This window comes from Phalacrocorax aristotelis, chromosome 2 (assembly GCF_949628215.1).
Source record: "Phalacrocorax aristotelis chromosome 2, bGulAri2.1, whole genome shotgun sequence".
Taxonomy (NCBI): Eukaryota; Metazoa; Chordata; class Aves; order Suliformes; family Phalacrocoracidae; genus Phalacrocorax; species Phalacrocorax aristotelis.
This window is the reverse complement of record NC_134277.1, coordinates 116,186,509-116,210,692: the sequence shown is the minus strand read 5'-3', so window position 1 is coordinate 116,210,692 and position 24,184 is coordinate 116,186,509.

Here is a 24,184-nt window from a genome sequence, read left to right as displayed (position 1 = left end):
GCAAAATACACCAGATGGCTGTGTACGCCATGGGGACTAGGTCACTTGTGCTCACAGGGAGCCAAGAGACCCTCAGGCAGAAGGTCCTTTCAAAGCTTTCATGCAGGCAAACAGCAACTCAAAGCACAATCCTCTGCCACTGCATCTCTCCTGTCCCAGAGGTTGCTGGGTCCCTGCACCAGGGCAGCAGCAGGAGGACACGAGCTCTCCCATCTCAGCAACATCCCTGTTGGTTCTGTCTGCTGATAAGAGGGGGGGCTGCTCCAATACCGCAAGCTGTGAACTGCTTTGGCTGAGGTACACCTCTGCCTCTACCACTGCCCCTGCACAAGGAGGCACCTCGGGGAAATGGGTAGAGCAGACGCCATCGACTGCTTTGGCCATCTGAGCTCTTTCCCTCCCGAGGCACAAGCAGAGCCCTTTGCGCTCCCCTGCCGTGGTGGCCGCTTTGTCTCCTGCCTTCCTGGGTCTGCCCTGTGCTATAAGCCTGTATGAAAAACTGTGCCTGGTCTGGGTCTTTTATAGCACTACCTATCTGAGCACCCACATGCTCTGTTCAAGGGTGACTGAAGAGTAAAATAAATGGTTGTCAGATGCTAAGGTGAAACATCATGTGAAGTCAACAATTTAAATAAGGGGGCACAGGTATGGCAACACCCCCCTTCAAGGCTGAGGAAATGAGAGAGATTTAACTTCCCATACAGCTGCCCTTGTCTCCTTTAAGCTGCAGAAAAAGAAGTGGCAATGCCCAAATGCTAGCGAGCTGGCTAGGACACCCACTGTCTGTCATCCCTCCTTCTTGTGCCCTGCCAGAATCCCAGCTGGGCTCCACTGCCTGCCCAGCACAGCATTTCTCCTCGGGAACATGGTGGGACACCAAGTGTATACCATCCTACGAGGGACGAAAGCCTTTCAGGAATCAGATAGGATGAAGAAGCTGCATTATTGTCTCAGGAGATTTATATTGTTTGTGGGATGTTGCTTAACAGATCTTTGTGTCCCTCTTCCTTGGTCCTAAAACAATGCTTCTGACAGAACAGAAAGGCAGAAAACAGCAATTGGTTTATGATTTGTTCTTTTATACATGCAGATGTTTCACAAACATTTAAAATACCAGTCCACCCTGTGGGTGAGAGAGGCAACACAGCCGAGAACTTCTGGGTCCTATTCCTGGCTCCATCAGTAATCGGCTATGTCATCTCACCCGAGTCACTGCAGGACTGCTTTGTGCCTCAACCTCCTTCCCCTTTTTCTGCTACATTTTTTCAGATGGTGAGCATGTTGCGGGGCAGGAACTGGTTTAGAAGGTTTGTGTAGCGCCTGAAATAAATAATGAGAACCCTACACGTAACTGTCTTGCAAGTGAGAGGCTTTGTATTTTAGTATCAATGTAGTCTTTCAGGCAGCCCTAGAACTGATATTGAATGGGAGCTGGTGGACTCAGATGTACTTAAATCAAAAACAAACAAACAAACAAACAAAGAGCTAAGCCATAGTGTAATATTAACCATATGCCCCATACAGGATTGACAGACATTTTGCACTTATTCCTGAAGGTCTCTGCTGGGCGAAAGGTTACCATATGCCCTAGAGATGCTCTGCAAACACCAATGAGTGGCCATGAAAGTTGAAAACTTGAAGTTACTATACAGTCAAAGGTGGTTAATTGCAGCTTCTACAACCTGTTTGCCCACATACATAGAGCATTCAACTGCTTGGTTACAAGAGATGTTAGCTTTTCTCCTCACACACGACTGACTAATTTTCTACATACCATTTAAAAGAAAACGCAAATAAAAGTGGTTTTCAAACAGAACAGGATTTCTTCTCCCGTGTGGCTCCTACAAACCTTTATGAGTCCCGCAGTGACTGGTCAGGAAGAGAAGATCAAAAGCCATAGCCGAGTGGCTTAGAAAGGAAAGGGAATGGAGTTTTAAGCAGGAAAAGCAAACTCTGATATTGCCAGGAACTGCTTTCTGGTTATGCTGTAAGGTCTCCATCTATTTCACAAGCAGCTAACTCCTTCCACACTCCTCGTGTCAGGCAACCTCCCTTGGCCTCTGACATGGGCCAAGGCATGTGATAAAGGCTGTATTTTCCAGAAGTATTCAACTCTTTTAACTGCTATGGACGTTTCATCCTAAATAAAGAGAAGGAATACAGATGGACATCAAGGAACATGGATCCATGGAGGCTACATTTTTACTGACAGATGGTGACTGTCATTCTTCAAGGACTGTGAAAACAGGGACAAGAAAAGTAGGGCAGGCAAGCACACCAGAAGCATGAACAAGATTGGGTTTATATCACCATATTGTGGGACCCAACTATAATCAACAGAAATGGAAAGAAAACAGCTGTCTGCCAATTGGTCTTGGTCAAAAGGAGACCAAGAAAAGTGGTTTGTCAATATCACCTGGATGGAGCTGTGATCAAAGTGAGTGATAGGTGTCCTTCTCCAAGGCATGCCTCACACTGCAGGGGAAGATGTTCCTCTATGGGAAAGTGGCTCCTCATTCACAGAAACTAAACAAAGAAACAGGTTGAGATGAGCAATGCCAAGCTAAACGCAACAGGAAAGTGCCCTTAAGGCACATGTGAGGCTTCCTCTGCCACTACAAAGTGTGAACTCAAGAACACAAATTATTGAAAAAACATAGGTGCAAAAACCACTGGAAATCAATCTGACGTGGGCTTCGAAGGCAGAGTGAGAATCAGGACTTCCAAGAGTATAATCCAGCCATTCTCCTATGGACTTGGTTCAAATGGGGATGGTGATTTACATTCTTAATTGCACCAGAGTCCATTGAGACGTCTCTATCCCCACCATCTAAGCAGCTGAATAATCTGTCGCAAAATGCCTGCTCTGGCATCCTAGCAAAGAGCTCCAGTAAACCACTGGCTTCTTGGGAAAAATTTGTCCCCACCCACACTTCATTCCTTCTTCACAAACGAAACAAACCCAGGAAAACAAAAAATGACAAAACCATTCCCGCCTGGTAGAAGACGTAAGAGACATTGCTAGTAAAGTGACTTGAGAAGGAAAACATGTTGAAAGTTATTTTATTAGTCCAGACAGATAGGAAAGACAGGGGGCAGAATTCTGATGGTAAGCTTTGCCCTGAAGACATGGAAAGGATAGGCTACAACAAAGCCAAAGGGAAAACAGAAGAAACCCTAAATACTGAAGGCTGAAAGGAAAGCATTACCTGCTGTGCTCAGTTGCAGACTAGACCCCCGCAGCTGCATTCCCACTTCCCATTTTCAGGAAAAATGCTCCAAAAAGGTGAAACAGCAAGCTCAGTGCTGACTAGGAAGCAGGTCTGGTTAACATTATGAAAGGAACTAAATTTCCCTTCCCCCAGCCTCTTCAAGGGCTCAGATTTTTCCCTGTGGTCAAAGACTGCTGTTTTATTTATTTGCAGTCAGTAATGTTGAACTTCTGTAATATTTTGCCGTGGTATTCTTATTATTTAATAAAGTCCTGTGGACACTGGCCAATGCCTTTGCTTGACAGGGACCACTTTCTGACATTGCACCTGGCCAACTGGATAATTTTTTTTTATTGAGAGAGCAGGGGAATTAAAGGCACAACAAGAAATTGGTTTATAGCCCAAAGGAATGGGAGCTGTCAACCCTCAGAGCATTTTTTTTCCTTAACGTGTTAGATGAATACAGCTGCTTATGCCACAGAGCACTTGTGTGTATATATCAAGCTTCTTTAAAATCCATCTAAATAGTGCACACCTCGGTGATTTCCCCTTGTGACCAAAGCAATAACATGTCCCTCCACTGCCTAAGAAAGCGCTGGGTTTATCCTTTCTAAAAGTCTGGAGTGAGACCCCTTGAACAGCTCCTTATTCCCCTGTCCCAGGGAGGCAACCCAGCTCTTGCAGTCTCCTGTGCTGATAGCCATCTGCCTTAGTCAGACTTTATAACCTTGCCTCAAGGAGAGGACTCTTACCGCTTCTCACTGCCAGCTGGAGCCTTTGTTTCCATCCTGCAGACCTGAATCTTGAACATTACTGGACTTTTAGGATGGGGGCACAACACAGCGACACCGTAATACCGGTCCTGCTATTGCAGGGACAAAGAGAGTGTGAAAACAAGGGCCTCTCTGCCTTCTTAGTGAGAACGCTTCAAGACGGCAGCTACTAAGCCTGGGAAAATAAACTAGGGGACTTAGACAAGAGAAAATTATAAACTGTTGAAGTTCTGGAGTACTTCCAGGTATTCAAACAGGTAATACATTTGTTTAAATAAGTGGAAATAGTTTCAAAACGCCAACTTTGCCACATTGTCTAGCTTCTCCTTTCTGGTCCACCTCCAGTCCGGGGAGTTTCTTCATGCGTAAGCTCAGAGAAAAACACCTACTGCAGAAATACAGCAAAATTCCACAGCATTTCAGCAGACATTTTTCAGCTGGCACATGTCTAACGCTTTCATGATTTCCTGTTGGGCAGATAGCTTTGGGGAAATGCTCATATGACCTACTGCCCAAATAGTATCAAGGAACTATCCACAGAACTAAATAAGTAAGCTAGATAAATGCAATGCTTGTTACCCTCCTCGTTGCCACAGTCCTTAAGGCTGATGGGATCTTGATAACTCAAACACAAATTTTGGCCAAAACTTTACATCCAGTTTCAATTAAGTAGGTGGCACAAAAAAGCAGTGCCCCTCCTGACTCCCAAAGCCCACAGACAGAAATCAACAGGTATGGCAGAAGTAAAAAAAAATATAATGGTATTTCATCTAGGATATAGCACATCAGTATATTTGCTTCTTACAGGAATGACAGCCTTTTGAACCTATGTGGCTAACCCATTAAACTCCACACACAATTTATTTTAAGATCTTTTTACTTTCTTGTAATCCAACATTAATTTGGGATAAAGACTGCTATTTGGGTCTTTCAAAAACTGTTCTTTTTCTCTGCAGCCCTGGCTGAGACGGTAATAATATACTCCTGAAGTACAACTGTCTACCTGTAAGTATTTTATAAATATGAATGGACTATTACTTCAGCACCTCTGAGGTTCTGTAGATATTGTCCTTGATCCAGAGGTATGGGAAAACAAGGCAGACAGTGATTATTGATTACCCACGAGAACTGTTGCTTGTTCGGAAATGACACAGATCTCCCAATTCTCATCAATGCTCACAGACTTCAAGACAATTGCCCTTATTTATGTTATTGGCCACAAATCAGCTCCAAGACTGGCACCATTTTGTATTTAGCTCAGCATCTTATGGAACTGAAACTTGGGCAATCCTGCTGGCCAAACTTAACTGAATCTGACAAGCTGAACTCAAAGTTACTAAGTTCTGTGAAGCTTGAGAAAAATATACAGCTGCATAAAAGGGAAGGATAAAGGGGAAAGGGAGAGAGAGAAAGACCAGGAGAGACCAGCACGGTTCACTCATGGAACAGCCGAAGGTCAGAGAATCTACTCTGGCAAAAGCTGATGAAAGTCTGACTCAGTTCACTCCGTTGCTCAGAGAGTGACTTGTTCCTCCATATGCTCCATAACAAAAGCACTCCTGATGTCAGTAACATGTGGAGAGAGCAAATATTTCTCAATTGCAGATGATTCATTGACTCAATAAGCATCTGTCCCAAACATCTGATATATATTTAAAATTCCATCTATTTCCTAAAAAATATTCCTTATTTTTTGAGTGATCAAAACCAAACGACAACGGTAAAAAAAGGTAACAGGATAGTCTTTTTTTGATACCATTTGTGATCAGAAGCAAAAGCTGTTTACCATTGGCGTGGACCAGATTGGGAGCAATTCTTTGCTAAAGCCCTTCAGCTGCTCCTTTCTCAAGCAGGAGAAGCTGAACACGTGCAGGTAATTCTGGGCAGTTAGCGACCAGGGATGCTACTGGGGTCTGCAGGGGCACAATTCAGTAGGGGAGGCGCTGATAACATTCTTGTGCAGAGGGCTATTCCCAAAGGCAATTAGTGACTCAGGCTGCCACACGCACACCCGCCCCGGGAGGACATGGCGCCGGCTCCAAGTCACACCCTTCGCCACTGGTCTCTATCAGATGACTTTTGCCACGCACGGGAACTGGCATAAGTTACAGATCAATTTATCACTTCGGAGCTGGATCAAACACCAGCCCTCCAGGTCACTGCGGCTCCAGCCATACGTGAATCAACATTTAATAAGGCATTAAAATTCTCTTGCAATTGCTTTTAACTTTTGTACAGTGTGTGCGTAGGATTGCAGAGCAGGGGTTCTCCTGTGCAGCCAAATGACTGCAGTTTCAAGGCCGGCTTCAGCTGCATGTCTGGAGTTACATTCCTCCTCCCCTGGATGATGCAGAGCAAGACACCGCAGCTCCCTGCACCCATTTCCCCCCCCCCCCCCCCCCCTTCTCTGTCTAGAAACAGAGCAGCCTGATCACAGGGATCACTGCACGCAGAATCCCTCTGTGGCCTGCAGCATGGCGGGGATGGGAAAGAGCATGACACAAGGGCAAATTGCTATCATTCACTCCGCCAGGATTTTAACTTCTTTTCATTTTCTTCCCCATTTTTGCTGGATTAAGCTTTTCTAATATTACAGGGTTGACTCCGGGTGTCTGGGCTAGACTTAAAGTTCAATGAGGTTCTTTATTTTCCAGGAAACAGTCTTCCTTCCTCTCCTTCCATGATTGTTCCCACAGGTTTTAGAGTTTCTTGTTGGGCTTTTTTCCCCTCCCCTTCTGGGTTTGACCTTTGTTCAGTTGCTCTTTTAGCAAGTCTTGTGGGTCTTACAGAGGGTTTCAACACAGTTGTGCTCCCAGACCAAAAGGGGACTTAGCTGGGCAGATTGCAAGTCTCAGAGCTTCAAGCACGGGCTCGGCAAGCGCTTGGTTCTCACCTTACTTCATGTGGAGATTTATACCTCCCAACAGACTGCACAAGGGCTGTTGCCCTCATCAGCTCATGAGTTTATTCCTGCCCTTGCCTACCACAAGCAAGGATGGCTACAAGAAAGGCAAGGTGTTTTGCCTTTGCTTTGCAATATTTAAGGCAGCATTTCTGGGAACTGAATTGCCCTACTGAAGCAGTAATACCTTCCTTGCCCAAACATATCAAGGCTTTTCATGAAACCTATACATATAGACACATATGCGTGTGTATAAAGTAATATATAAATAATATAGAAATAAAATCCGCTGTCTTCCTCCATCACTTTCCACAAGTGTCTCTTCTCCACCACCAGTTATGTACTTACCATCTAGCAAAGCTGACTACATTTATTCTGAGCTGCCTAATACCACTCTCCTGGCAGAGAAGGTGAGACCTCAGACAAGTGTTATCTGACCTAAAGTCTCCTTTCTGTCTTTCCAGCACAGTTCATTTGGCTCATGACTGCTTCTGCCCTTCTTTGCTAAGGATCCCTCAAACATTGGCCAGCGTTACAATGAATATTGCCCTGCCCGCTGCCAGCTTGACTGCCTGCCATCCTCGCCAATCTGATAATGCCTGTACTAAACACTTTAAACGTTCATCAGGTTGTCTAAGTGGCTCTTTTTGGAAGGCTCATCCAGAGCCTCACTGCTCAAATGGCGGGAATTTCCTCTTAAATCTACAGTTCATGGCTCACTACACTCATAGTCATGTATACTCCTTATACTCATTTATACTATTTTTTTCTTATACTTATTGTCCTTCAGTTCCAGTTACTCTTCTTTTTTTGCACCTTTCCGCTTCTGTGGCTACTGAGTGTGAGTGAAGCTCATTTAGCCTCTCACAAGCCAGGTTTTCCAGCCTCCAGGTTGTTCTGCTAGCCCTATGCTGCACCTACTTTCACAGTGCAGATTTATTCTTTTTTTAAATTCTTCCTTTGAAGGCAGCTGCCCAGAGCCATACGCAGCCTTTCGCACGAGGTCTCTCTCACCAGCACCTGGCTCAGCAGTATGAGGACAATGCTCCCCTCTCCCCTGGAAAGGGTTGCGCTGATACCGCATCCAACTCAAACTTCCTGTGACTCACTACAGCACCCCGGCATTCACCTCCTCTGAACCCTTCAGCTTCAGTTCATTGCCAAAATGTTTATTATTTCTCCCTAAACGCTGCGAGATCTTATCTTCTGCAGTATTACATTTCACGTCACTTCTGCTACTGTGATTATTTCGTTCTCCTTGTGGAGATCAAAATCCTGCTCTTTATGGATAATGTTTCCCAACTCCAGGTCATCAGCATACTCCTACATTGATGCTTGTTGAAAATATTAATGCAACTTGGTCACCAGATTTATTTTTATGAAACTCTGCCAAAAAACCTCCCCCAAATCTGTTATTTCTTTTTCCCACATCAGTCACTGCTGTTACCTTATTATTTAACATGGGTAAGGAACTGGCTATTAATTCTAGCAGAATTAAAACATTACTAGAACAGAAATTAAAATATTAGAAGAGTTTAATAAAGTAAAAGATGAAAAAGCTGTGTATTTTCTACCTATAAAACAAAAGGAAACAACCCTGCTAGTGTGTCACAAGCAGTTTTTGCTCTTTTATTTTTTTTCTCTTGGTGACGTGCCTGCATGCATTTAATAATTATTTCCCTCAAAATCTGTCCAGAATTTTTGTTTAGTATTTGAGGCTGGATTGACCAGGGGGTAGGTATTAAAATCCCATAACTCTGCCCTCTTAAATATAGGTACATACATTTTCTGCTCATTAACCACTCAGCGAGTCCCCAAATTCAATAGTTTGAATCAAAGTTCTAATAAAAATAATGGCCAATAATTTCATGTATGAGTTTTTCTTAGTTTTGTGACACATAAATGGAGATTAAACAGCTTCTTTCTGTAACTTTTCTATTGGTGTTCCATGTGCCAGCCTCTGCCTTCATTAACCAAAGCAAAAGGAACAGGCACGGTTAATTAGAGCTAGTCGAGGAAAAAAGTCTGTGTTTAAAAAATGATCAAACTTGTAGGTCTTTGTAAGCTTGTAGGCTTTAAGTTCAGATAACTCATTTCCCACAGTCTTTAATTTGATTTGCTAACAGATACAAAAACTACAGCATCCTTTACTTGGCTAGACTTTACCTTGAGCTGATGCTGCATTAACACTCCTCTCGTGGTAGTGAGAAGACCTCAGACCAGCAATGTCTAACCAAGACCCTCCAAGTCTTTCGCAGAGTCTTTCTTGCATGTTTGGCTCATGACTTCTCCTGCCTCCCTTTCCAAAGTATCCCTTAAATACAAGCTGCATGAATTGCTTTGCCAGATGCCAGCTGCAATTTCTCCTGGGAAACACACAGGTTGATGTTAATCTCCCATGACATTGGGAGATTACAAATGCCATCCCTCTGGGGATGAAAAAAATAGAAAACATCCTGGTTTTCCTCTTCTATCCTCATATGAAGCCGGTTACATGGAAGCGAGCACCCCATAGGTCTGTTGCCTACTGAGATATGTCTGTTCAATCCTCCTTCTGCATCAAATTCCTCTAAATTTGTGACTCTACAATTATGAATTGTCCATGTTTCCTTCATTCCCAAACAGGCTCATAGGTTTGGAGATGTCTTACTGACTAAACACAGCAAGAAAAATCTTATTTCCATCTCTTTGGAGCAGAGCTAATGCTGGAGACTAAATTAAAAGAAAGGGGCGGGGAGGGGGGAGGGGGAGAAGGTAGGAAAGAAAGAGAAGCTGCAGCAGCTGAGGACAAAACTCCAACCAAGCCAGGACTTATCCAATATTACCACAAGCACTTCTGTTAAACTAATAAAATCTGCATGAATGCTAGGCAAGGCAAAGACTCGCACGACCTATCAATCAACTCGTTGGCAGCAATCCACCTTCCCCGTAACCCACCACACAGCCTCTGTTTCAAGCTCCTGGTCCCCTACCCGGGCAATGTGGTGTACAAGGGCACCCAGACCCTTCTCCATTGCTGCTGGTTTTCCACAATGGCCTCATCACCCGGGAACAGGCTGTTAAGGATGGGCATATGCAAGCTCTGATGCCAATATTCATTAGCAAGGACTTAACACGCTTCCAAAGCGAGGAAAACCAGGGTCGCTGAAAGTCAGCGAGCTCAGCACCCTTTTCTTGGGGTTGTCCAGTACCTCTGCAGATCAGGCCCTCGGGTACTCAGTACGTGAAGACATGAATAGTCCTTTCTCTCTGCCCATACCAGAGACACTGGTGGCATTGTTAAAGCACAAGGACGACCGAGTCTAACGTGGCTGAAAATTTGGCAGTGCCGTGCTGGCCTTTTTGCTTCAGCGTGATCAAATGGTAGCATTGCTCACCGAGTGTGTAGGGCATGAAAGGATTAGCCGCCCTCCCCCACCAAGCAGGTGAGCTGAAACCCTTTCCAATTCACTACATGTCTGTTTACAAGTAAAACATAAGGTATAAATGCAGCTATTGTTAAGGTGAAGCAGCCATCCTGGCTGGGGAGTTAGATTAGCAATTTGCCCTTTGTAAAAGGATTAGCAGAGCCCTATTGTTTCAGTGTTTATTTATCAATTTGCATTTTTAAAAGGGGGCATATATCTGACAAGGGCCCACGTTCTCCATGTAGCCTGGGCCACACCATTTTCTTCCAACTCCCCATCGCCAGAACCTACCAGAGCATTCTGTAGACCAGAAACTGAGGAGAAACAAAATCTTTGGTGCTTCTACTGCTCACACAACAACATTTTGTTGGGCTGGCTGGCATCTGTGAGTCTTTCGGCTGACAGTAATTGCTTGGTTGCTGCTAGCCAGGTAGATGAAACGCCAGAACTGGTTTCCCACTTTTCCTCAGATAGCTGAGCTGAATGCACAGGTATTTACAGCCCATTCACTGTAGTTTCTAAGCACGTGGGCTGCAGCACCCGGACTGGGGCAGGTCGCTCCCTTACATGGATCACAGGCACCAAAGCAATGAAGCCTTCCTTAGGACGAAGCATCTCCGTAATTAGCACTGATTCCACACTTGGAGTCTTCAAAGCCCCTCAAATAATTCATACAGCTTTCACAGGCTCACAAAAGCTTGGTTTTTTTCACTGATGAGGGTGGTGGTGAAGAAATTACTTGGCCCATTAAGCACAGAAGTTAGCACCAACACAGCAGTTCTTGGCATCCCAACATCTCCAGTGGATCCTCAGCTTAGGCTGTGTTGGGCGCTTACACGGTCTTTGGGAGCCTTGTAAACGAGTATTTATTGCTGCAACAACTAGTCGAGTCTCCACACGCCACAGGGACTCCTCACTGGAGTTCAAGTTGAGGGAAGAGGTTTCACACAGAGCCGTTCGCAGCATGGGAGAGGGGGAGCGCCGCTCACCCCAGCAAACTCCACCAGGAGCGCAGGCTGGCTGTTTGGCAGACAACAGCTGCTCCCTCGGATTAGGTAAAAATTCCTTCATTAGAGGCAATGGGGATGTTTTGCAAGGTAAGTGAGAGAGCAGATTTTTTAATTAAAGTGACATCAGTGTGTTTGTGCTCTGGTGCAGCCCCACACCCTGCTTTTTCATAAGAGAGCGATTTAGGAAGCTATTCTTTTAAACCATAAAAACAGTTTAGAAGACGAAAAAGCATCCAGCTGTGCTAAATTACATTCCTACTCCCCCAGGACCCAGCAGCAAACTATAGCATGTATTTTACAGGCGTATGATTTATTTACATGGAGTAACATACAGGTATTGGTTTTGACCCATAAAACCTCTCTATGGCCAGGGGCCTACACATCCAAAATCCTTCTCCCAGCCCAGGCTCCACCACCACAGCTGTGCCGGAGCAGGACCTCTGTTTTTGAGAGGGGGAGAAGCAACTGCAGGGTGTTCTCTGGCTTTTTGTATAACTCCCTCCACCACCCATTTCTTTTTCTTTTTTCCAAACCATTTTAGTTTGTTGATCATCAGGCATCTCGCGCAGGCAATTAATTTTTCCTGGTCATGGGGGGAATGAGGAGGCTCTGGTGGGACATGCTGTAAAGATCTTAAAATATGTTCTGTACTGCTGGCTTATTGCAGATACTTATTCATGGTCGAAAAGGGAGGCCACGAGTGGTCTCAATTAAGGACATGACTTTAGGAATCATCAAGGACCACATAAGGCAAATGATAGGCATTCTGCTCTGAGGAAAATGCAAAAACGTTTAATAACAACAACAAACCACAAAAGGAAGGGATAATGGTGTTTCGAATGCAAGGGACAGACCCTATCCCACAGAGCCTACAACTTACATTTAAATTAGCACAAGTAGCAGTAACATTGCAGGGAAGGTGGATAAAGGTTACAACAACAAAGCTTCGTGGCTGGCCTGCATTGTAATTTCACTTATTAGAAAAGATGAAATGTTTCTAGTTAATAAATCAGTGCTATTGACATTTCCATAAATTTGAGGGAGGTACACAAATACTTGTGGGATAAACTCTTTGATTGGATTTAGCCATTCTGCTCTCTAGAGTAATGGTTTTCAGTCAGCGGTCTTTGAGGTCTGCTTTAAAGATACGTGAAAGGTATCTTAGGAAGAAACAAACCTATTCCCTAAACTTACATTCACTGTATATCCCTGAATATTTCTGGTGGGCAGGAAAGAACAAATCATGTAATATTGTAAGCAAGTGCTCTAGGATGACAGATGAGGAGAAGATTTCTTCCTCTTCTTTCTTGACTGAGAAAAATTGATTACCTCATCCTCACAGACAAGGGCTGGCCATCTCCCAGTGTGTGGAGCTACTAACCCCTCTATAGGCGCTGGACTAATAAGGATGGCCATTGGTGAGCCTTCAAGTGTCTGTAAACACTGACCTACATATGGATGCCGTAGACTTGCAAGGAAGTATTCTCAACAGTTCTGCAGAGGCCTCAGTCATCTTTTAGACTGGACTAGCATGGCTGTTACCAGTAAGTATCTAATCATACCTCAACATAGCAACAGCCCACACACATTCACCTATCACCAGGTGCCACAGCTACAACACAACACACCGCAGCAAAGCAATGGCACCACCAGCATCACCACCATGCTTTTATTGGTGTTCTATGCACCTCCTTTCATGAGGCAGCAGCATGCTCTCAGAAGGCAGTGGTGTTGGCACACACGATTATTCACAGCTTCTCCCATAACAGGGCCCCTCTTTCTGGTTTGCCAAGGTTCCCCTCTCAATATGGAAGGGGAGGAGTGATTGCAACCCTCCAATACCTCTTGAGATTCCTCTAAAGGATGGCAACAGCAGCCTAAGATCCCTCCATGAAAACAACTGCCAATGCCAAGAACTGTAGTGAAGTGCAGCTTCTGTCCAGCTTGGTGTTCAAGGTTTGATGATACTGGAGGTGGAGCGACTACCAGGCATGGCTGAAGAGAGTGCTGTGTGAACAGGACTGAATATATTGCTTGATCCAAATAAGAACAGAAGGAAAAAGTCAATTACTCAGCACTGAGAATGCCTTCCCATTTGGCTGGCTAGCAACAGACCAGGAATCTCTTGGTATTGCTAATATTTAAGCCACTTCATTTTTCTCTACTGGATTATCACCAGGTTTTCAGCCTAATACTCTGCTGTCATGCACCTTCTGGATTAAAATCAGGAAATAGAAGTCAATATACATTCAAAGCCAGATGAGCTTTTGGATGGCAACCGCGTTCTGGTAATTTAGCAGAATTTGTGTAAGCACCTGTGTCTGCGGTGGGACTTCGGCACAGAAACTGGAAACCCTTCCAAAGGTATCTTTCATTGTCATACTTCACAGAATCCCCTTCCACACCCTGCCAAAATTGCTCACTGAGTGAATGAGGCTTCTTGAACTCAGCAAATGGCTGGAATCAAGACACTTTCTATTTTAACTCCAAAAATACTAAAAGGCAAATCAATTATGGTTTTAGAATGTCTACAGTCAACTGCTTTAAGCAAAATAAGAGGCTGAGAACCACTTCTTGTTCGTTTAGCTTTAAGGCAATCAGAGGGAACAGATATTGTTAGAAGAAACAAACAAAAAAAATCACAGAAAAAATGACAGAAAATTTTAAATATTAATAAAACTTTCTTAGAGATACCCAGATCAGAAGATGGGGTAGTGCAAATACGTTTCCTTCAGAAAAGCAGGCAAGTAGATGGCACTGCTGTGTAGTCTTCAACAAAACCTACATTTTGTTATTTGTTTGCACAATACAAGTGCATGAGGTGAACTACATTTTCTTCTGGAGCCTACAGATGTTCTGCAGTGATAATAAAGAACAGAACATTGAAAGCAGAGTGTTGTAGTCATGAAGCACCAAGATGCAAGACCTAAGGGACACACTGGGCTCCACTCTGCTATATTCCAATGATCCTATCAACACAATCCAGCTATTCTGCTTCAAAAAATAGTGTGCCACTGCATGACCAGAGAGTATTTCATGGTCAAGGCTAAATGGACACCGGTGCACCACACAAAATAGCTTCATCCCAGGCAAATATTCTAGAGAGTACCATGACTACTATTTAAAGGCAAACAGATAGAGTGAATTGATAAGGCAGGGATCAACAATTGGTTCTGATATAAAACATTTCACAAAATGCAGACTAGATCATGCTACAGTAACTTTTATTGCAGAGATCAGTAGGCCAGCACAGCTATTCATAAGTATTATATATACACAAGTGCCTCGTGCTGAGGCCAGCCAGCACAGAGCTAAAATGGAAGCATGTAACAAATGACTGTTATTAAGCAAACAATCATTAGAAGTGTTAACAAGTGATGGTGGAGAGGCTCTGTTTTTCATTTTATTACTGATCTCTAGCAAGTGTTATTATCCTCATAGAATAACATTTTATTATGAAATGCACATGCACAGCGTTAAAGCCTTTGATAGTCCAATGCTTGCCAGCAGCAGCAAAATTGTAAACAAAAGAGAAAGAATTATTTCCGAAATGCCAACAGCCATCAGTATTCACAATGTTTATAGGCTACAGAGAGGGCCAATGTGCTGCAGTGTAAAGAACAGGAATTTACTACAACCTGGGGATCTAAGGAATCAACTGAATATTCAGTTTCTTCCCATTTTAAAAAAGAGTTTAAACATACATGCTTAATCTGAATCGATCTGTGCCTGAACTAGGGTCTTCAGTCTGTTACATATTTTAAATTCTTTTTAGCCAATAGATTCCTTCAACATTTCCCTTTTTTATAATACAGCAAACAACTGCAACTAATAATTTTTTGTTATGGTTCTGTAAATATGTTTTGTCTTACGACAAATTTTACTTAAACAACAAAAATGCAACTGAGTAACTTCTGCTTACTATAGGAATGAATTTTTTTCTGAAGATTGGCAGAATTGGGTATGGTATCAGATACAATCAGAACAATGTGTTAATTTTAAACTATAGCTAGGAAAAGGACATGGGTTGAGAAAAAAAACCACTTTGAAATGGAGTTTACAAAACAAGACAAATAAAGACTTAATCTTTGCCTACTTTCTGTCACTGTTCATCATAACCTGAAAATTATTGATGCATTTTACATGACTACCAATTTACTGCAATCATTGCTTCAGCTTTGACATACAATCAAAACAGTAAGTCAATGGTGTTTACATTTCTGTGTTGCAAATATGCAGTCTCCATCTATCAAGAAAAACAGCAACAGGAGCTCAATCTACAACATCCTATTTCACAACAGAGAAGCTCCAAGCCCCTCCTGAGCTACCTTCAACACCAGCACAACAGATAAGTGCACACAAGTCACTTTACTGCCACATGTAAGCTAAACTTAAGAAAGTTTACTGAGTTATTAAATAAGCAATTATGATAACGTGAGATATTCTATAGAGAGAGCGTTGTGCCAACCCAGCTGTGAATTTTGGGGTTTTTAAATTCTTCCCTGCAGAAATATTAGAAATACTTAAATAAGCATGACGCCTCCCCTTCCTACACGCACATCTCTCTTCAGAAGATAGCTAAAAATCAGGGGCGGGGGGGAAGAACATAATACACCAAAGTCCTACTGGGGAATAGGGTTTTAATGAACACACAAAGCAACTAGGTGACATCTTTATCAGCCCTCATAAACCTTGATTGAATACACAGCGATAAGGCCTGTTTAAACTGTCATCCTCATGATAACATAGGCAGAGACAACGTGGGCCTTAGCAACGACCTGTGTAAGAGAGGCCCTTCCAAAAGTGCAGGCACCGTTAGGTAATGTATATCATGTAAACAGTTCAAAGCTTGCGCAGCTGGTTTGTTTGTGCGATGGTGGGAGGTGGAGGGCTGGCCGAGAGGGTATATGCACATCTTCCCCCAGCACCGGCTTGAAAGGGCATTTGCTTCAGAGCTAGTCTGGTTTTGGTAACGGTGAGCTGTCTGGGGAAGATGGGTGTTTCGAGTCAGAGTGATCTTTGGCACTTAGATCTGCAAACACCAAGAATTTCATATAAGTGGTTTTAAAGGATTTAAGGAAAGCCTACTCTGGGTTTTTTCTTTCCTTTCATTACTTTTTTTAAACTAACATCATCCATGAGGTGCATAATATTCAGTACTAGGGAGCAAGCAGGTATCTGGGGCCAAGCATGATGATGGAAATCAGCAGTAACACGACTTCGTATACCAGAGGATCTAGCCCTGACTATCTGGGATGCTTATTAAAAAAAAAAAAAATTTAAGCACTGCAAACTCTTTTTAAGCATCTCCAAAAAATATCCTGGCAACTGCACAGTCCGTAAGCAAGGACTTAATTTATCTATTTTTTCTATATTTCTAGCTTAAAAAAAAAATAACCATAAAACTTACACTTGAACTTTTACTCTCTCTCCCCAGAATTGTTCTTCCCCCACTTCAATGCTTGCAGTGACACCCACTGGCTGTAGCAGGTCGAGTGTCAGAGTCATTTCTAAAATACTTCAGCACACTGATAAGAACACCAAGAGAGAAACTCAGGAAAAACATCACCACCAAAAAGCTGGCCTTTTGTCAGCTCGCTTACTATTATAACTCAGTACCTGCATTCAATACCGCTTGCTTCCATTAATAGCTTTAATAAGTAAATAATGATCAATGGTTACTTGTTAAGTATAAAAAAAATACATTTGTTTATAACTGCTAGTTATTAAATAATTCTCATTGCTTGGATAGTGGCAGATATTAGTTCATTTTATGCCCATTTCGTCTTCAGCAAGGAGACCTATTTAGTTTTCCACGAGGAAAACACTAAACTGAGCTGGTACACCACTGCGTGCCTGGCTGGTAGGGGAGGCATTTTAGCTACTCAGGAACTCATTCACGCTTTTATAGGCTTCTTTGCATACACCAGACTCTTCTAGTACCACCAAGTAGTATTTTTCTCATTTCACATATAGGAAAGAGAGGAAACACAGAACTAAGTGATCTGAGTAAAGACTCACAGGAAACCCATGGAAACCAAATCTAACAAACCCCAGTCTAATGGCCTTAATGAGAAGACGACTTGTTTCTTCAACTTTATTAAAGCAATTTCTCTATAACACATGTGGGTTCTTAACATTTAAACAAAATTGTCCAAGTTTAAGCCGGAACACAAACAAATATCTCCTGTTACACGAAGTGTTCACCAAAAGAAAAGGCTGGGTTTTAATTTAACTACAACATGATGGCTTGGAAAGGATCAGGGGAAACTTCAGAAATACTTGGAATAAAAAATTAGAAAAAAAAAAAAAGAGAATGACTTTATGCTTGCTGTATGGCATCAGCCAAGAGCAAATGGTTCCTAGTTGTGAGCACACAAGACATGTTTGCTGACTTACTCAGATTAAAAGCATTTTAGTCACCTTTACATTGTTTCCCACACCTACGTCCACTAACGTTTTCTGCAGAAGAGGGTCAGAAGCAGAACTATTATATTCATGGAAAACAGATTTATAAAGGACTTCCTGCAGAGCTGAAAAAAAAAAATAAAAAGAGAAATGTTATCCAATGCCTTCCCAGCCAAACTTCCTCCTGAGGTGAAAAATCCTTCCCTTTGATAAGAAAGCTGTGTCAGACCACATTCTGCCCCTGACAAAAGAACCGCTCTCCCTTGGCTTGTTCCAGTTTTGGCAGCTGTGCTCAGTAGAACCACACTGCTCTTCCCAGATAGCCACCACACTTCACAGAGCCACCAGCTTATCTTTGACCTGAACAATAAAATAAAAATGAACTATGCACAAGCAAGCAGTTATGGTGGGTAACACTACCCAACTCAGCTCTTAAGGCATGCAGTTCTCCTCTGGGTTAGAAATTCCATCAATAACCTAACACATCATTAACGACCTCTCTCTTCCCCTCTCTCCCCTGCTCCCTCCCATCCAGACTCACAAGTATCTACAGAAGTCTCCAATGCTGCATGTACACAGTTGGCAGCAAAATAAGTTAGGCATGTTAGCTTCCCTTCTTCCCTCAGATGTTCTTTCTGTATTGGGACGAAATAAATTAATAAAGTGTGGGGAGAAACAGTTTCACACAATCATTGAAAGTTGATGCCTTTTAGATACCCTTGTTTCTAATCTGCTGACAACCAATCCAAGGATACACACAGCTGTTTAGCAGCCTTGTTCTAGAGTTTTGGGGCAAGTCTACCAAGCACCACATGGTGCATGTCCAGGTTCCCTGTGGTACTACTGACCTCCTCTCAGGTTAGCTAACCTTCAAGAAAAGCCAGATATATTAACTTATAAAGGATATTATGTTATAATGGGTGCACTGCACTTCAGCTCTTATTGCTAGCTACTGCTGACAGGGTATTGTGCCATGAAGGTGTCTTAAGATCCACCTACCCTTCAAGCAAAAGTGTAATGCTGCAGTTCACATAGCATTGCCCAAGTTAGCATTTGTCCATGGCAGGGAAGAGCTTAACCTAGGATGTGCTACGCCATTACCTATCTTCTCCAGAAAAACCTGCCAGCCCCAGGCCACCTCTATTAATACTCCTATGCACATTCGAGCTAGCTAGCTTAATGGTTAAATGCCAGTACCTGATAAAACAAATAAGGCCTAATTTTGTGGGAAAGAACAAGTCAATTCCAAGAAGTCCAGGCACAGCAGCGATGCCCCATTGATTTCCTCTCAAAGTTACATACCCTCTGAAAAAAGGTAGCCCTACATTTGATAATTGAAGATGGACAGAAAGAAAAAGACCAAACCAAATCAACATTAGAAAATAAAGTCCTTTCCTTGTCCTGCAAAGTTACAGAGGATAACACTAGCTCTCCTATAACCCCACAAGTATATCCTTACACCCTGTGGAAGAATGTCCTGGGGAGAACTAGGATGGTGGTAGGGAACAGATGGGACAGACACATGGTATATATGTTTGATTTCAGCCAATCCACACAGCAAGTAGCAATTACGGCAGTATTTTTGGCTAAAAAAAAAAAGCTGGCAAACGAAATAAAAACTAAGCACAGTTCCCATCCAGAAGCAGCAGAGATTAAAAAAAAAAAATACACTTTCCTTGCTAAATCCTCCCATCTAGATGGCTTTTTTTTTTTTTCCTTTTCTGAAGACTATTTGACTACCTCCTCAAAGTTGAGAAACTCCTGGAAAAGCAAAACTATGAAATCAGCCAGTGACTAGCTTTTCCTGGAGTGCTCAACAGCAGCATGCCAAACCTTGGTGTTACCATTTGATTCAGCACAGCAGATAAAGCCTAAAATTAAATGTCTGGTATCCCAGTCTTGTTAATGAAGATATCCTTGTCATTATCCAATTCATTTCTATGCTACTTGTCCTAAGCTGACATTGCTTCATAGGTAAGTAGGTGCCCAGAGGGTTTGGCCCACTCAACCCTACTTGGCTGCAACACTTTAAAAGTGTAAGTGGCCTCCAACTACTGCCTGCTGCAGGGCAAGCACCTCACAGAGTCAATTACAAAGCAGTTGATCTGCAGTAGCTTTTTTTACAGCGTTGCCTGTTTGCAGCCACACACAGCTCACAGGAAATCCAAGTCAAGATCACTTACTCCCTCACATCCTTTTGCATGTGTCAGGGAATAGGGTTGGTTCAGGTAGAACAGCAGATCCATAACTTCTGCACCAGGGACTTGCAACTCCCACACTTCCCTTCTCCACATGTGGAATAGCTCCAGTTTAATTCTAGGACATATTACTCCAGAGAGAGTTGATGTGGAGGGCCCCATCTGTGGTGGTGGGACATGCAAGACAAAGGAGGTGGCAGGGTTACACCAGGACTCAATGTATCCATGACAGAAGCTCTCAGGAGAGGGAACAGAAGAATTTAAAGCTCTTCAAGAGACCACTTCGCTCACAGTCAAATTTGCCATCTGAGTTTCCCTCCTCAGAAAATTCCTAAGAAATAGGCCTATGACTGCAGTTTAGTTTCAGGTTTCTCCACGTTCTTATTCTAACACACTTTTCTATCCCAACAGGAAGCTGCAAAGTGCTTCTAGACTCTAAGCCCTTCATATGAAGTAAAGGGAGAATAGTTTCAGAGGACAATTACATAAAGTTACTAGCGACAGAGCAAGAGGAAATGTCTTCAGGCTGTGTCAGGGAAGGTTTAGATTGGATATTAGGAAAAATTTCTTTACTGAAAGAGTGGTCAGGCCCTGGAACAGGCTGCCCAGAGAGGTGGTGGAGTCACTGTTTCCTGGAAGTGTTCAAAAAACGTGTAGATGTGGCACTTTGGGACACAGTATAGGAGGCACGGCGGTGTTGCGCTGACTGTTGGACTTGACGATCCTAGAGGTTTTTTCCAACCTTAATGGTTCTATGATTCTAAAGACTCCCTCAGCCTTAAATAGAATCAGAATGAGCTAACCGAAACCCAAGAGTAACATGAATTAGGTGCAGTAAAAAAACCTTGGGCTTGATGGTTTGAATTAGTTAAGCTGTTTCTAGCATAGCCTTACAAGTCCTTTGTGTTAGGAAAAGCAGCCTTGTCTACACAGGTCTGAAGTAGTCTTTATTTTACAGGTCTCATCGCAAAAAAAAAGGAAAAGAGCAAGAATGATAGCATTGCATTTCAAAGCCAAACTATATAACACTCATATTGGGAAATAAGTGTTGCATAATTACTATTTATTTTATATAGCTTTCATATGGAATATCACAAGACAGTTTATGATCATATAAACAGTAGGGATTATGAAATCTTGGTAGGAAGAGTATTACTGGGAACATGGTTTCAGATTTAATTTATTCAAAGAGACAGACTTTTCATAATTCTCCAGGGAGGCAGCAAGAAGGCCAATAACAAAAACTGCCTCTTTGCAAACAACCCATCCTCTTGCAAGAAATCCTACTGAACTGAACAGACTTCCTCCAGGCAACTTCAGCAGGCAAGATACACACAACTAGAAGACAGTAACTTCCATCCAGAGTCAGTTTCTCTCGCAAGTACCTGTTCACCAAAAACTGAATCTGATATAAGGTAACAACGGAAATTTCAGGCAGCCTGTGGGAAAAAAACAACCCACCCTGAAATATCTACTTGTTCTTGATTTTCCTCATATGGTCAAGAACAGTGGTAAAAGCACCTCTACCCCACCACTACCACCCAGGTGGTAGCCACAAACTTTCTTATACTGCCAATATAGAAAAGAAAGCATTGTTGAAAAACTGTGAAATTTTGTTAAGCGTGACTTCAGAAATTCCTCCTGTCAGTACATGCGATTAAGAGTGGAGTCAGACACAATGATAGGGCCCCACTCTGCTTATGCAAAGGCACTGTGTCAGCTTCACTGTAATGAACATTAATTTTGATCAGTCAAGGAAAGCACCGCATTGAGAAAAGACAAATTAAGAAATAAGGGACACACAGTTTTGCTATCCAAGAAACAGACACAGAAAGAATTGGAGGACTTGAGTAGTGAGGGACAGAAGCACTGAAGATATGAAACACAAAAACCGTAACAGATGCGAAGCAGAGAATAACAGGAGTTGCAAACATGAAGGGAAGGAAGGTCCCTTGTTAATTCAGCAAGCCTAAGAACTTATGCCCACCTGAATGACACTGACCATACTTAGACTCCTATTTGTGAAATATGACTTTGGTACAAGGGTTGGAAATTTTTGCCTAGGGAATAACTGTCTGGTCTGTTCAGCCTCTCAGTAGAAAGATGAGTTACTCCAAACTTCTGTCTCCAGGTAACCTGCATACTCAGGGAAGCCTCGAGAAGCTGGATGTTCCTCCCACTGAGCGGACCTGATAGGGTTCAAAGTGTATTTAACTATAAGCTGTGTTACTATAGGGTGGAAAATATTAATCAGCTCTAGCCATCTAGGGAGACTGTGGTTATCATTAAGAATATGTGGGACACTCATACAAGAATTTTTCCCCGCGCGCTGGACAAGCTCTCTCATATAGTTTATCTGCTCCAACTGCATGCTTTTGGAAAAAAAGCCAGACGAAATGAATACTTTCAACTAGAGCTAAAGGTAAACACTCCACTGGAACTTTGCCCTAATCAATAGTAGCAATGTTCATGTCACATGAGAGTCAGAGGATAGAATATGGTGCTTACTGAAGTCAGCAAATAAGCTAATTATACTTACCCTGCTTGAAGAAGGGGACAAGTGAGGTCTGGTCCACCCACATATTAATGCAATCATCATTATCCTTATCCCTTGTTTGCTTTGGGCTTATATTACGAAAAACTTGTCACAAATGAAGGGTGCTACTGACCCCTTGTGGAAGAAATACACGTTTTAGGATGCACAAGCGTCACTGGGGGAATCAGCCGAGGTTTAAGTTTGTCTACTTACCTCCCTCAGATTTATCTGTGAGGAAAATTCAGTGAAAGAGTGAATAGCATTGCAAGGGGCCAGTATAGTCCCACTAGTGTATTTTCCTGATTTTGGGCAATTTTGCAGAAATTAAGTTTTGTATTAATTTCTTTAGGGCAGTCAAGTAAACCCCAACAGATCCTAACAGTAAGAAACAGGTTTTGCACTAAATTTCCTGTAACTTGAAGTCTTGCATTGTTACAGAATAGAACTTACACATTATCAGCTCTCACAGCTCTTGACTTCTAATGCAAACTATTTCAATCCATCACAGCAGCATTCTCTCAAGACTGCTTTAAAAAAAAATACTTTGTATCTCTGGAGAGCCTGGACATAGTACTGTCATTACCGCAAAGGGAACAAAGTACTTAAATCCCTAAAGTAATTTTCAGCCAAAACCTTTTCATAAACATAAAGAATAGATGATAGGCTTTATTCTTTAAAGTAAAAGCTTTCCAATGCATGCTACTTTGTTGACTGCACCAGGGGTGCACAAAGCACAAGAAAAAGATCTTCAACAATGACGTTTCTGACTACCTGAAATTACCTTTCCATATTGTGGAAAATCAAGTCTAAAAAGGAAGGCTATCACTCTTTATTCAAATATGCCTGCTATTTTTTCTTCCCTAAATAAATAGAGTATACTGATGAACGACCACCCTCTGCATTTAACTAGATGTCAAATCCAAAGGAAATCTCTGTGGAGTTTCTTCATCCTGCTGCAAACAGATGGCTGCGTGTTGAATAAGCTGGAATTAGAACAGCAAAGTGCATTATACAGACAATTATATTATACAGTATTTATAAAGTATTACACAAATTAAATTGTACAGTATGAAGCAGCCTTCTCAAAATCTAAAAATACCAATATCACATAGAAGCATAGACACCAGCTCCCGTTGTGACCAACATTAGGGGCTGAAACCCTAGAGACCATAGAGACAAGTTTTAAGCCTATGCCAATGCTGTTCCCATCGCTTTCAGTGAACAGGTATGGAAAAGTATGTGAACAGCTTGTAAGTGCCAAAGCAAAGAACAAGTGGCTATTTAAAATGTATTTTGACAATTTGCCATAATTTTAAAATAAAAGGTTAAAAAAAGATATCTGAAAATATTATGTTTACGTATAGACATATCACAGAAACCAAAGTTAAAGAAATCTTGAAAAATGAAAAGAAACTGAGAAAGAGAGCAACAACCTTTTTATTCTGTCAATTCATTTTTCACTTGTACACTCTGATAAATTAAAACACTAATCCAAAAAACTGGTTGTTTTTCTTGCCTTTCATTACACTTATTTTTGAATGCATCCACTAAATTGAATCCTAAAAGTAGAAACTGTGATGCAGCAATTCTTGTCTCAGAACATGGGAGTTACTCTAGCTGGCAGGAGATTTTTAAAATTATCACATTCATGTAGCCAGATCTGTAAAGGCCATTCAATTATAAGTAAACCCAGAGTCCAACATAAACCTAACAGCAGCTCTAATCAGTATTATGAACT